Source organism: Citrus clementina, unplaced genomic scaffold, assembly GCF_000493195.1.
Source record: "Citrus clementina cultivar Clemenules unplaced genomic scaffold, Citrus_clementina_v1.0 scaffold_4, whole genome shotgun sequence".
NCBI lineage: Eukaryota > Viridiplantae > Streptophyta > Magnoliopsida > Sapindales > Rutaceae > Citrus > Citrus x clementina.
In genome coordinates, this window is record NW_006262274.1 from 15,199,560 (window position 1) to 15,214,333 (window position 14,774).

At 32.9% G+C, this 14,774-nt stretch overlaps 2 pseudogenes; one reads left to right on the forward strand and one right to left on the reverse strand.

Annotated features, from left to right (window-relative positions):
- The first annotated feature begins 3,930 nt into the window (after positions 1-3,930).
- LOC18045555 lies at positions 3,931-14,305 on the forward strand (annotated as a pseudogene).
- LOC18045522 lies at positions 10,816-11,856 on the reverse strand (annotated as a pseudogene).
- Positions 14,306-14,774: the final 469 nt, after the last annotated feature.

The following is a 14,774-nucleotide window of genomic DNA, read 5'->3' on the forward strand; positions in this document are numbered from 1 at the left end:
ATTAGATTGTAAAATTATTATATTGTTTCAAGTCCAGTGAGACACAACTTATAACATTGATGGAATGAATCGCATTATTCATAAACTCATTTCATAAAATATTTTTATATAAAATTGTATAATTTATAGGCTATGCTTAAAAAGTTAAGAAAAAAAAAAAGGGTGTACTACAATTGGGATGAGGCATGCATGAGTAGTCACATTAGTTGCTGAACAAACTTTGCCTTTTTAATTTTGGATACATTACTATCTCAAATTTTCTATTATCAGTAAATGAGATTAAGATAATCTTTTTTTTTAAAAAAAAAAAAAGAGAGCTGGAGATTCTTTTTTCCTTAAAAAAATGAAGAAAAATTTAGAAAGTTGTGAGAGGGGGAGAAATAAAGTAATTATATTCACAAATATAATGTGTTTAAGGTGTATTTGGCACACTGTATTGTATTATGCCGTATTGCATTATTTTAATGCAGGTGTATTGTATTATTATGTATTGTTTTAGCACTGTATTATAATAATGTTATACAACGTTTGGTGCTACACTGTACTGTATTAATTTTTTGTGATTAACTTAAATAATATATTTAGAAAATAATATTTATTAGTACCTAGAAAAATACTAAATATATAAGTCTTAAATTTTAAAAATTTAACATTATTTTTTAGTATAGATGTTAAAAAATATCACAATTTTTTGTAAAGATCGAAACTTATAGCCTTATATTTTTGACAATGTAACATTGATTTTTCAGTATTTCCTAAATATATAACATGTGAAATAAAGATCGAAGTAAATAATTTAATCAAATAATCTCTAAATAATATCATAACTTAATGATATTTTATGTTATTATTTTTATTGGTATTAATTTTAAATTAATATTATTTAAATTTATTCATACATAAATATTTATTGTTAGTTATATTAAATTTTTAAATAATAATCAATTTTTATATATTAATTATTATAAAATTAAATAATGCATTATTTAGTTATATTTTTAATATAATGAAAATTAAAATATGAATAATAAATAATAAAATTATTAATTTATTTCAATAATTATGATGTGAACAGTGTTATAATATACTATAATCACATGCACCAAACACACCCTTAATGCGGCAATACAAACTAATAAATTATAATTTATAAGATTAGTTTATAGAATCTTACATATAAAATTATATCCTCTAAATAAAAATATTCACACCTGTTTTGACTTCTCATTTAGATGTTCTTTCTAAAGTCCCTCTAGCGATAAACACATTTTTATAAAACAAAACAGAAAAAATTATATATAATTGTTCATAAGGACTATTTGTACATAGTACACAATTGGCCACTAAAATTATTTGAGGAGAAAAGTTATATGAGATGGATTCATCATATTATCAGTATTTATTAGCAGATCCATTTGTCTCGTACACTTCAATTGTTGGTAGCATTTTTGTTTGCAAGATGGTATGTTTTTCGTCGTTACTGCGAGGTAGTATTTACTAGAAAATATTTTGAATGCATAGTTTTTATTTAATTAGTTATAAAATTTTTATACCCTCCGTTTTCCATAAGAATGTGTTCCTTTTCAGGTATTCATATGCCTTATTAGTTTTTGTACCTTTACAATTAGTGATTTTTTTATCAAAAGAGAGAGGTTAAATTTTAGTACATTGATATCTCAGCAAAATATTAGAACCTTTGCACCACCAGAGATAATTTCTTAGATCATTTACTGAGCTTTCTATGATTGCAGTTGAGACGGGTCGACGCTACTTCCCTCATTGCTCGTTTTTGGACTGTGATTGGTCTGATGCTTCCCTCCTAGAAAATGGTACTCCTGAAGAGCAGAGACTCAAAAGGGCACGCTTCATGGAACTTAAAGAAGACGTACAGAAGGCATTTTACAAGGACATGGCTGAGAAAAATCGTTTAGGTTTGTCGTCTTCTCCAAAGGAAGGAGTAAAGTGTAAGGGTAGGAAAAGGTGATGCTTAGCTACTTGTCTTTTGTTATTCATTGCTAGGAGACTAAGAGAGTTTTACTGATTTTGATTGTTACTTGTAGAGAGATACTCTTAGAGCCTATGTTATGGCTTATGTTGTATAATAGCAGAGGAACTTCAAGCTTGCATTGTTGTATTTTCCCAGGTATTTGGCATGTAATATATACTAAATGACAAAGAATTTTCTAATTTTAGAGGGAAAAAATATGTCAGTAAATTATTTGTTTATTTTATCTGTTTAATTCAGTGTATAATATAGCTTCTTTTTTAAAAAAAAAAAATCTCCATATCTTCATCTGCAAACTCAGTCATGTGCAACTTCTTTCAGGGAGAAAAGAGGGAAAAAAAAAGGCATTTGTACCTGTATTTTACAGTAGTGACCCTCATACAGAAATTGGTTAAGATGGCATTAATGCTCTTTGAAATAAATAGATATGCAGAATTTTCATCGAAATTGAAATTAGAAATGGATGGATATGAATGATATATATGCAGAATTTTTAACAGAATTTTTATACAAAAATTTGTAGCTAATTACTCCCCGAAGAAAAATTTTCAATTGTAGATATTAAATTTTAAATTTATACTATAATAAATGTGACTTAAGTTGCACAGCACCCATATAATAATAATAATTAAGAAAAGAAAATTTAAATTTTGTAAATTACCAATTTTTTAAAATTAATTATTTTTATACCCAAATTCTCATGCTCGACGGCCGCTGGAATTGGCTATTGTAATTTTGTCATCCTCATTATTCACTGGCCATTTTTGGACCACGACATAATAGAAATGACATAGATTAATACTAATAAATTTCTTTTGATTATTTTGTAGTGTGATGATCTAGTGAGTATCAGTGTCCATCATAGCACCTGAACATATGATAAAATTTGTGATTTTCTGTAAAATAGTATTTAAATTGTGTATTAACTAGACAACTCTATGTAGACCACCGCTCACTAAATCATTACTTTATTTTGTATATGTTTATGACAATTGTTGAAGAAAAATATAAAGTGAGATTAATGAACATTCATGAATGTGGGAAATTAACACAACTAGGATTTATGATGAAATAATTTTATGTCAAATGAGTGTAAGTGAATGGATGTTAAAAAAACATGTATATATTTTTGAATTGTTATATATACAAGTTTGTCACTAACAGTAAATTAAATTACGAATATTTTAATAATTTAAAATCTCATTCAACCATAGCTATTTATAGTGTTATTTGGAGTACCAAATTGTAAATAGTCTCACTCCTAATAGTATAATGCTAAACATTTTCAAAAATTTATTTTATTATAATCGTCTTAGTCGGTTATATTTATATCCAAATTGAAGATTAAAATAGTACTTTATATATCATACATTACTAAAAGAATTTTTTTTTCTTAATCACGTCTAAAATTGTAAAATTCATCAATCATCAAATAAATTAAATATCATGTCTCCTGGGCTTAAAATATAGGCTTTGAATGATGTATCGTACTCAAAAATCTATTTTTAATTAATTATTATAGGAACGTTTAAATGTATCTCTAAGCTATATTATATAGTTGCTAATTACTATTAAGCTTGCACTTCTTCCTCCTCAGAAAAGCATCTTTTGGCTTTTTCTATTTTTATGCTTTTTTGGAAATTTTTTTTTCAAGATATTTTTTTATTGCTTTACCTAGTGGGCAATTAAAAAATCTATATATATATATATATATATATATATATATATATATTTTTTTTTTTTTTTTTGCTTTTGATAGAAACATATGATTCCCCTCTGTTTCTTTGATGCCTGCTTGCTTCATGACGGGTGAACTTGGGTCAAACTTTCATCTTTAAATCACATAGGTAGATCACGATTCAAGCTTCAGTTATAAGCCTTTCATTCTTTCTTGATATATATATATATATAGATTCAGTTTGAATATGGTTCTTCATAGTATCACGGAAAATGCAAACGAAAAGTCAGCATCTTTGAGTTTTGCCTCATCGTATTCGACTTGTTGGTCTACTAATCAATCAACAGGCCCTGAAATTTGCTCTGATCTTGATAATTTGAACTTAAGGAAGCAAAGCAGCAATCCTGAAGAGCCATGGCTTGACGCTGAGATTGTTGTTGAGGGCAAATCAGTGGCAGTTAATCGCAGCATATTGTCTGCGCACAGTCAATTTCTTCATCGGCTTTTTAATTTGAGAAATGATGGTTCTGTGAGTGAGGGGAAACCCAAGTATCTTATGACTGATTTGGTGCCTTATGATCGGAAGTTTGGATTTGAAGCTTTCAATGAAATCTTGTATTATCTTTACACTGGAATGATTAAGGAATCTCCTTCAGAAGTGTCCACGTGTGTTCATGATGCTTGTGTTCATAGTACTTGCCCCCCTGCTATTAATTATGCTATTGAGTTGATTTATGCTTCTGTTGCTTTTCAGATGACAGAGCTCGTTTCGGTTTTTCAGGTAATTGCGCTTCCCCGCTATTTGTATTGCTTAAATTTATGCTTCTTCGTATAGTTTTAACATATATGGGATTGAAATCAATTTCAGTTGTCACTTGCAAAGACCCAAAGAATCGAAGCAAGTAAATGCGAAGCAACTTCGATGGTTCGCAATATTAGGCATTGTAGTAGATCCAAAATTAGCTTGTTAAAAGTGTAGAGAGCCCAAAACTTCGTCTTATCTTGCAAGAGTCTGTTGTTTTATTTTGACAGAGACAAAAATGATGATGATGGGCAGCAAACTCTAGGAATCAATGCTTGCTGACACTGACACCCAAGAATGATAACAACTAACCAAAAAGGTATAGATTACATGAGTCTGAATTTGATAGGTGCACCTATCCTATCGCAAAAAGCTTTTGCGTTGAGTTTCTAACCAAGGAAAATTGTCACTTCTGTCTGTAGGCTTCATAGATTTGTTCAAGCCTTCAAGGATGTCTAGCTGTTACTTACTGTCCAACAACGGCGCTACATTTCTAGTGAATGATATGTTATTCTACCTCTGCATATTGGAACTTTGACAAACTTCGCCTTTCCTTTAGTTGATTCACTCGTCTCACTTTTAGTAAATTGCCTGATTATGAAATGGTCTATTGGAGACTAGCATTGGAAGGTTTCTTCTAGAAAAAATTTTACTTGACCACCAATTTTCATTTCGGTGGGTGTCAGTTCATGTTCTGGCTTGACTGTTCTGTTATTTAGGTTGTTTTATCCGTATTTTCTCACTCACTTGACAGTTAGTTCTCTCAAGCTTTCAAGCTCAACAGTGAATGCGAGAGATTCTCTTTTTCCTGTCCAGGTTATAGCCTAGCAAATCATTAATGCTTTAGAATAACATGTTGGGTAGGTTAGCTTATGTCTCTGAACATTGGTCCATCGGCATTTAGGTTTGATAAGCATGACACTGATTTTCCGCCTCATTATTATTTTCCTGCACAGATTATCCCCTTTAAGTATTTGAATTTTGAATATATTATTCTGAATCAAAACTCTATTTGTCCGTGTAGCATTTTATATATGCTTTATTATGTTTACCAATAATTACCCACTATGGGGCATTTGAATTTTGAATATGTTATTCTCAATCAAAGCTCTATCTGTCCATGTAGCTTTGGCTTCTGGAAGTGGTTGAGAAGGCTCTTGTGGAAGATGTAATCCCAACTCTTGTGGCTGCCTTGCATTGCCAACTGAACCAGCTCCGTTCTTACTGGATCCAGAGAATTGCAAGGTCAAATCTTGACAATGTTTGTCTCGAGAAAGAGCTTCCTGATGAAGTTTCAAGTGAAATCAAATCACTCCGTGTCAAATCTAACCAGGAGTCTGAAGCTAATATAGCAGAAGTGAATCCTATAAATGCAAAAGTAGTTAGAGGAATCCACAGGGCACTGGACTCTGGTGACGTTGAACTGTTGAAGCTTCTTCTGGATGTATCTAATGTCACTTTGGATGATGCTTATGCTCTGCACTATGCTGCTGCCTACTGCAACCCTATGGGTTTTAAGGAAGTGCTCAATATGGGCTTGGCTGATCTCAATCTTAAGGATGCAAGAGGACGTACGGTGCTTCATGTAGCTGCAAGGCATAAGGAGCCAGCAGTGATGGTGGCCCTGCTGAGCAAGGGAGCATGCGCATCAGAAACTACATCAGATGGGCAAACAGCTTTAGCAATCTGTCGAAGAATGACAAGGTGAAAGGATTATATTGAAGCTACAAAGCAGGGACAGGAAACTAACAAAGACCGGTTATGCATTGATGTCCTTGAGAGAGAAATGAGAAGGAACTCCATGTCTGGGAACTTGGCAATGTCAGCAGAAGTGATGGATGATGATTTCCAAAGGAAGCTGGACTATATGGAAAGTATAGGTGATATTTCTTTACTGGTATTAGTTCATCACCTTCTCAGAGTTTGTGCATAGCACACTTCTTTCTACTGTTTTTTTGTCCCTTCATCTGGAAAATAAAGGTGATATTCCTTTGCTGGTATTAGTAAATCATCTTCTCAGAGTTTGTGTGTCCCTTCATCTTAGGATCTCAAACACACATGGGCTCATTGCTTGGAGCACACTGTTGGCCAGTCGTGTGATTTGATCCCTTTTTTGGAATAGACAACTCTGAATCCATCTAATCTAGGCTTGGCGGTTTGCACTGAACTGGTTTTTGATGAATAATTGCACAAGACTTTGTCATCAAAACTTTTATTTTTTGGTTTTTTTGCCCCAAAAGTAATGAGGTACAAAAAAATCTATGCCTATCCTGGATGAGTGCCATAACAGCTTCTTAATATTTCGCAGTGACTTGTGTACGGTTGTTTCCTTCTGAAGCTAGAGTAGCTATGGAAATAGCAGGTGCAGATACAACCACTGGCCTTTCAGCATTTGGTCGGAAAGGACTTAGTGGGAACTTAAAGGAGGTTGATTTGAATGAAACGCCCTCTATGCAAGCCAAAAGATGCCAATTGAGACTGCTCACTCTGCTTAAAACAGGTATTTATATACTTTATTAACTTTTGCACCTTTCTATTTACTGATTATCTTTATAATTAAATAATACATGTATCCAGGTTTCTCCTTCCATTTCATTAGAAGTAAAATTGGAATCTCTTTATAGTGCTCTGTTAGGTGTAATCAGATGTATCAAAAGAGAAAGGGTAATTGTTAGTACATTGACATCTCAACAAAATGGTAGAACCTTTCTTTATACCACTAAAGACATTTGTTGCAGGTATGCCTACATAATCGGTGTCCTTTAAAACTTTCAAGGAGTTAGCAATGCCTAACCCTTGAAACACTAAATCTCACGGGATCAACTTTTTACCTCTAGACCGAAGGTGTGCACCCAGACCCAATTAGGACTTAGAACACATATCGAATCTGAGCGAAACTAAATGCTTGTAAATCCAAATCTCCAAAATATCAAAAGGTCGTCTACTTTCTCTTTTCATGAATTTCACAAAATTTTGAAAAATTTATTCTCAATCATAAACTATGCGCAGCTAATTAATCAGTATATCAGTATACAACAATACTTCCTCGTAAGCAAATAAATCTTACAATCCTTCTTACATGATTTAAAAAAAAAAAATACTTCTATAAGTCTTCTAAATACAAACATAAACTGAACTCAACTGCTAAAACTATGCCAAAATACAAGCTTCAATCAGTAATACACGCGACTAATTATTAAAAACATCTAGCTACAAACCTTATGAAAGCTCAATCCTTCCGAAGCATTCTTAGAATTAATAATTTCTACTATCTGTGAAAAATAATTGACAAGGGGTCAGCTGTTAACTCAATCCGTAGAAACATTCATAACGAACAAAAAGAATTCTTTGTGCAATATTTTCAGAAAATTCATTTAACCTTTCAAATGAAACAGAGTAATTTTTCAAACACAGTCAGGATTTATATAAAACATAAACGTTTCAGACAAGCTTTTTGGAACGTAAATTTTACTTCTTTGAACAGAAAGTTATACATTAGTTTGATTTTAAAGGGAGGTTATTGGCAAGTTAAAATTGGCAGTTGTGGTAAAAGGGTAATAGCAGTTATAAAATCTCTTTTAAAACAAATTCAAATCAGGTTTTAAATTTTAGGAGTACTTAATTCAATAAAATATAGAATAAATAAAGCTTTCAATGAAACAAAACTAAGTAAATTCATTTAAAGCAAAACAGGATGCGAGCATTACCTAAGGGTTCTTGACCATACTATGTTTACCCGCAGTCAGATATCTGGGACCTTGTTATTTGGAGACAAGACTTGATTGTGCCATGTTTTCCACAGCCAGATATCTTTTACTTCATTATTTCCTAGACATCTGTGGATAACAGAACCCTAAGCCTATTGAGAATAAATTCCGTAATCCAAGACTCTTCAGTCCTTTCATTTGTGGCTAATTAGTTATAAAATTTGTGAATTTCATGCCCCACGCCCCTTGCAAAATGTATTTTATATCCTTAAGATGCCGGTGGATGAACTGAAATAATAAAAAATGGAAAACAGACTTAATGTTGATAGCATTTCTTAAGAAAAACTTGGGATGTTTATAATTTTCTTAGAGCATTTGCTGAACTTTCTGTGATCGCAGTCGAGACGGGTCAACGCTACTTCCCTAATTGCTCAGAAGTGGTTGAGAAGTTTATGTTTTTCAACCCCGCTAATTGCTCAGAATTGGTTGATGAGTTTTTGGATTGTGATTCGGCCGATGCTTCCCTCCTAGAAAAGGGTACTCCGGAAGTGCAGAAACTCCAAAGGGCATGCTTCATGAAACTTAAAGTAGAGATGCCGGAGGCAGTCTGCAAGGACATGGCTTATCACCATCGCTGAGGGCTGCCATCATCCTGGTCGGCATTTTACAAGTACATGGCTGAGAGCAATCGTTCAGGTATGCCGGCATCCTCGGCATTGAGCAATTAAGCATCACCTTTCCCTAAAAGATGTGTTTGACACCTGGGACACTAAAAGAGTTTAGTGAGCTCGATTGGTACTTGTGGAGATACCCAGAGCCTATGTTACGGCTATGTATTGTCAAGTAGCAGAGAAATTTTAATGAATGATGGATGATTTTCTTGTGACTCTTTTGGTAACAATCATGTAACGATTTCAGTAATGTTAACATTATGGCAATTTTCTTTTTCTTCAAGTAATCTGGCATTTATCAATTAGGTTGTAGAATTTATTATATTGTCTGGAGTCACACGAGGGAAAACCTTAGGTGTAACTGTGGTACCGTGTCATAGTTGCATTCAGTCGTTCGATGTCAGTGGACTCTATCAATCCAAATGCATTCAATGGCTGGATGCAATTGTGGCCGGTGCCACAGTTGCACCGTAGCCTGATTCGTCACACGAACGCATAACATTGATGGAATGGATCACGTTATCATGAATGTATAATTAACATCAGTTGCTGAACAAACTTTGCCTTTCAATTTTGTAGACATTACAATCTCAAATTTTCTATTATCATTAATGAGATTTTAGGTAATCTTTTTTTAAAAAAAAAACTAGAGATTTCTTTTATTTTTCCTTAAAAAAATAAAGAAAATTTTAGAAAGTAGTGAGAGATGGAGAATTAAAGCAATTTTATTCACAAATGTAATGTGCTTGGAGTAGCAATACAAACTAACAAATTATAATTTATGAGATTAGTTTACAAAATCTTATATATAAAATTATATCCTCTAAATAAAAATATTCTCACCTCTTTTGACTTATCATTTATGATGCGTTTGAGATTGAGGTGCTGTAATTTTTAAACTACAGTTGCTGTGAAAAAAATGTTATAATTATGAAACAAAAGTTAGTAATATTTAATAAATATAAATTTAAATAGTAATTTTGACAAAATTATTAAAGATAAAATAAATTTTCTATGAAAAATCATATCAGCATAGTTTTTAAGTTACAACAGTTAGTGTTTACCAAACACTTTAGTACTGTAATTTAAAGTTGCCCAACCTCAATTCCAAACACACCCTTAGATGCCCTTTCTAGAATCTCTCCAGCAATAAACACATTTTTATAAAATAAAACAAATATATATATATATATATATATAATTGTCAAGAGGAATCTTACTAAAATGGTCTCTCATAAATTTTTCTCTAATTTGAGAGATAGTGGGGAGTGGGGTTAAAGTGCATCAACATAGAATTAAATAAAAATAAATTTTATTTTTTTAACTATTTTAATTAAAAGTAGCAGTTATTCTTTTTATTATTGTTATTCCAATTATCTCAAAATCAAGTAACTGGGGATCAAATTAAGTAGTTCATTAAATTTTTTAAATGACGTATGGGATGGTGTATGGAGTTTTTATACATCTATTTAAATAGTAAAATATTTAATTTTGCTTGTCGTAAAATTTTAATTTACGTGAGTTAAAAAAGAAAAAAAGAAAAAAGAAATTGACTTAACAATTATAGAAAGACTAAATAGAAAATTGTAGTTGCGTGGGAAAACTCTGGGCAAAAGGGCTCCTGATTTCCTTTCCCTGGCTTCGTGCGTTTCCTTTTGCCCTTTCGAGCACGATTGCACGAATTCGAATCCAATTCTTGATAATAAAGATATAATAAGGCAATCCCTAAGTTACGTTTAACGTAACTTACAGTCTGGCTAACCTGAACCGTTAGATATCTTTCATTTCAATCCAACGGATGTTGTTAAATTTATCAAAAATAGTAACAAATGGCAAACCGGCTAAATTGGTTAATTCTAAACAAAAAAATGTTCAAAATGAAGGAGAATGATCGAGATAAATAAAATCGAACTTTGACTGAAAACGAAGCAATATCAGTGTAAAGCTTTTGTTCCGATTTTGAATCGAGATTGACATATATCCATTGATGATTGATTGCTTTGTTGCCGTTGAATTACAGAACGGCCACGAAAGCCAAAGAAGACGAGAAGAGTGGGAGGGGGATGCAATTGCAGGGGTACAAAGTAGAAGGATTGTCGATAGCAATTTGGGGAAACGTCTCAAATTTCTTCAACCATTTCCCCAGGTACCGAATCAAGCTCATACCATTCAAGTTACTTATTGCGGAGGAAAGCATCACCTCATCAATGTTTGAAGATGCTCACAAATAACGCAGACAAAGTTCAGAAACTGAAAATCCATCATGTGCAACCATCAACAGTATTGAAGCCTCCGTCGCCAAACACAATTTCTTCCTAGACGGATTTTCATCGCTTGCCTTCTCAATAGCTAACAAGGCTTGGCTCTCCCATTCCATCCTCACACTACCCACGCTACCATAAAGCATCTTTAAGTGGACAAAGAAAGTACTTCAAAATGCAAAGTAACTTAGACGATCCAAGATCTGGAGAATATTTAAACACAAAGACAAAGCCAATCTGACCTCTTTTTCTGTTGCAAGTCTCATAACCAAATTCGATTAGGAAGGATGATCAACTAGCCCATGAACTATCAAAGTCTCCACCAATTCCCAAATCCTCAAACTGATGCATGCTTCCAATGCCAAAGATGCCACATCTCGACCCATTAAAAAGCCAACCTTTTCAATCAAACCCCGAGTATATCCACTATCAAATCTATTAATCCTAGTAGAAATTCCAACTTTCACACTAATTTTCTCGAGATATGAGTTCAAAATCCCAATAAATGGAGGATTGTGTTGGACGAGAAGAAACTCCTGTTGCTTAAAGTTCATGGTGTGTTTCTAATGGTTAAAACGGCGTCGTTACCTTTGTCACAACTGGTTATAGAAGCTTTTAGTAACCGGCTGGTAACCGCTTAAAACGATTTTATTTTATTGTTGTCATGTACACCTGGCATTTGCTTATTGGTTAAGTAATCATATCACAGGCTGTAACTTACGATAAATGTAACTTAGAGAGGTCCAATAATACTAATAATTAACATTAAAATATTAAAAAATAAGGAAAAAAAATCCAAATTTTTACTGGTATATAACGCAGAGCCAAAGCGATGGCGAAACATCAAATTGTTTTTGTTTCAACCTACGCGCAACTTCCGGTGACATAATTTCTGTCTGTTTCAGGTACATACCCAAAACTAAACTTTGCATGTATTATTATTGTATTTTTGTTATTCATTCACATATCCTTCTTTTCTTTTCTTTTTTTCTTTTGCTGTAAGTTTTTATGAGACACTCTCTTTCAGTTCTGTTTCTGGTTTTGTTTCAGTTTAACATTATTGGTTCCGTTCGGTTCTGTTCTGCTCTGCTCTCTGTTGTATGTATATATGTATATATTTTTGGCCTCGAATTGCTTTGATCACCGGTTTTGTTATTCATTTATCCTGAATTTTAGATACCCGTAAAGCTTGTTTGGCCATGTGTTCACTTGATTGTTACATTCAGCTGTCATTTTCATGGTGGGTTTGTAAGATAGTCTCTGACTAACATATGGCATTGATTATGAATGACGGTTTTGTGAGATACATCACACCGCCGTTAACTCTTTTTAATGTGTACTTATGTACTTACTTCATTCAAAAGATTAGTGTTTTTCTCTTTTTTTAAAAAAAATGAAATGCCCCTTTTCGCATTTTATAGGTGAAAGGAAGAAACATAATATCGCAGAACTAGAATAAAGGAGCCTATTCCGGTACCTATTGTCCAAGGAAGCTTCTGTATATTCTGTAGGAACTACCGAACTACCATGGAAGTCAAATCTTACCAGAGCCAGGCGGAGTCGTTGCTGAAGGAATATATATTAGCAGATCCATTTGTCCCGTACACTTCAATTGCTGGTAGCATTTTTGCATGCAAGACGGTATGTTTTTCATCGTTACTGCATGGTGTTATTTACTAGAAAATATTTTGAATGCGTAGTTTTTATGTAATTAGTTATAAATTTTTATATACCTTTTTTTTTTCATAAGAATGTGCTCCTTTTCAGGTCTATGATCTTGCCCAATTGATTAGTGTGCTGTTCACTTTAAATCTGATTCCAGTTTCTCCAGCATACAGCGGGTTGAGTGGAGTAACAGGTGATTGAATATTTTCATTTAGTTCAATTGTCATTTCTTTTTCAATCGGTAAAGTTTAATCATTTTTCTTAAATTGACAACTTATGCAGGGCCATATCAACCGTCCATGCCATTTTTGTTTCAGCTATGTCTTTGTACTTTGTGTTTTGGTCGAATATAAGAGTTTGTACATAGCACACTTGTTGTTTGTTTGTCCCTTCATAGACATTTCGATAAACTGTTATTTTTGTTTGTTGGAATTGAATATTTTCCACAACTAGAACTCCGAAGCATCTGGAATGATCCATTTTATCATTCTCAATACCTATAAAAGAAGGACATAGAAAACAGTTTCCAAAGCAAGTTGCCTGTGTTTTGAATTTGTCTTTGGAAGCCACTAATTGCTTGGAGCACACTGTTAGCTAGTCGTGGTTCCATCCACTTTTTTGGATAGACAATTGTGCATCCATATGATCTGGACTAAACTAGTTTTTAATAAATAATTGCCCAAGGATTTAGTCTCAGTGTTACAGCCCAGTCTTTGTTGTCAATACTCTTTCCCCTGTCGTGGATGAGCGCCATAACAGCTTCTTAATGTGCAGTGGCTTTTGCACGGTTGTTTTTTTTCCTTCTGAAGCTGGAGTAGCTATGGATATAGCAGATGCAGATGCCATCAATTTTTATACTGGCCTTTCAGCATCAAAATCAAAAGGATCAAGTGGGAACTTAAAGGAGGTTGATTTCAATGAAACACCCTCTAAGCAAGCCAAGAGACTCCAATTAAGCCTGCAAGCTCTGCTTAAAACAGGTATTTATATACCTTATTAGTTTTTGTACCTTTACAATTAGCGATTTTTATATCAAACGAGAGAGGTTAATCTTAGTACATTGATATCTCAACAAAATTTTAGAACCTTTGGAGCACTAGAGACATTTTCTTAGAGCATTTACTGAAGTTTCTATGATTGCAGTGGAGACAGGTCGACGCTACTTCCCTCATTGCTCAGAAGTGGTTGATAAGTTTTAGGATTGTGATTGGTCCGACGCTTCCCTCCTAGAAAATGGTACTCCTGAAGAGCAGAAATTCAAAAGGGCACGCTACATGGTTGAGAAAAATCGCTCAGATTTGTCGTCATCCTCGTCGTCGTCATCTTCTCCAAAGGAAGGAGTAAAGTGTAAGGGTAGGAAAATGTGTTGCTTAGCTGCCTGTCTTTTGTTATTCATATCTAGGAAACTAAAAGAGTTTTAGTGAGTTTGATTGTTACTTGTAGAGAGATACTCTTCGAGCCTATGTTATGGCTATGTTGTATAATAGCAGAGGAACTCCAAGCTTGCGTTGTTGTATTTTCCCAGATATTTGGCATGTAATACACTAAATGACAAATAATTTTCTAATTTTAGAGGGGAAAGTTATGTCAGTTAATTATTTATTTATTTTTTCTGTTTACATAGCTTTTTTTTTCTCCAAAAAAATCTTCATATCTCCATCTGCAATTTAAGTCATTTGTAACTTCTTTCAGGGAGGAAGGAAAAGGGGAAAAAAAAAAAAAAAAAAACATTTTACAGTACTGATTTTCCTACAGAAATTGGTTAAGTTGACATTAATGTTCTTAGTAACAGACGGATATGCAGAATTTTCGTCGAAATTGAAATTAGAAATGGATGGATATGAATGACATATATTCAGAATTTTTTAGTAGAATGTTTAAATAAAAATTTTTAGCTCATTACTCTCTAGAAGGAAAATAATTTTTTTATTGTAAATATTAAATATTAAATTTATAATATAATAAATGTGTGACTTAAGGTGCAC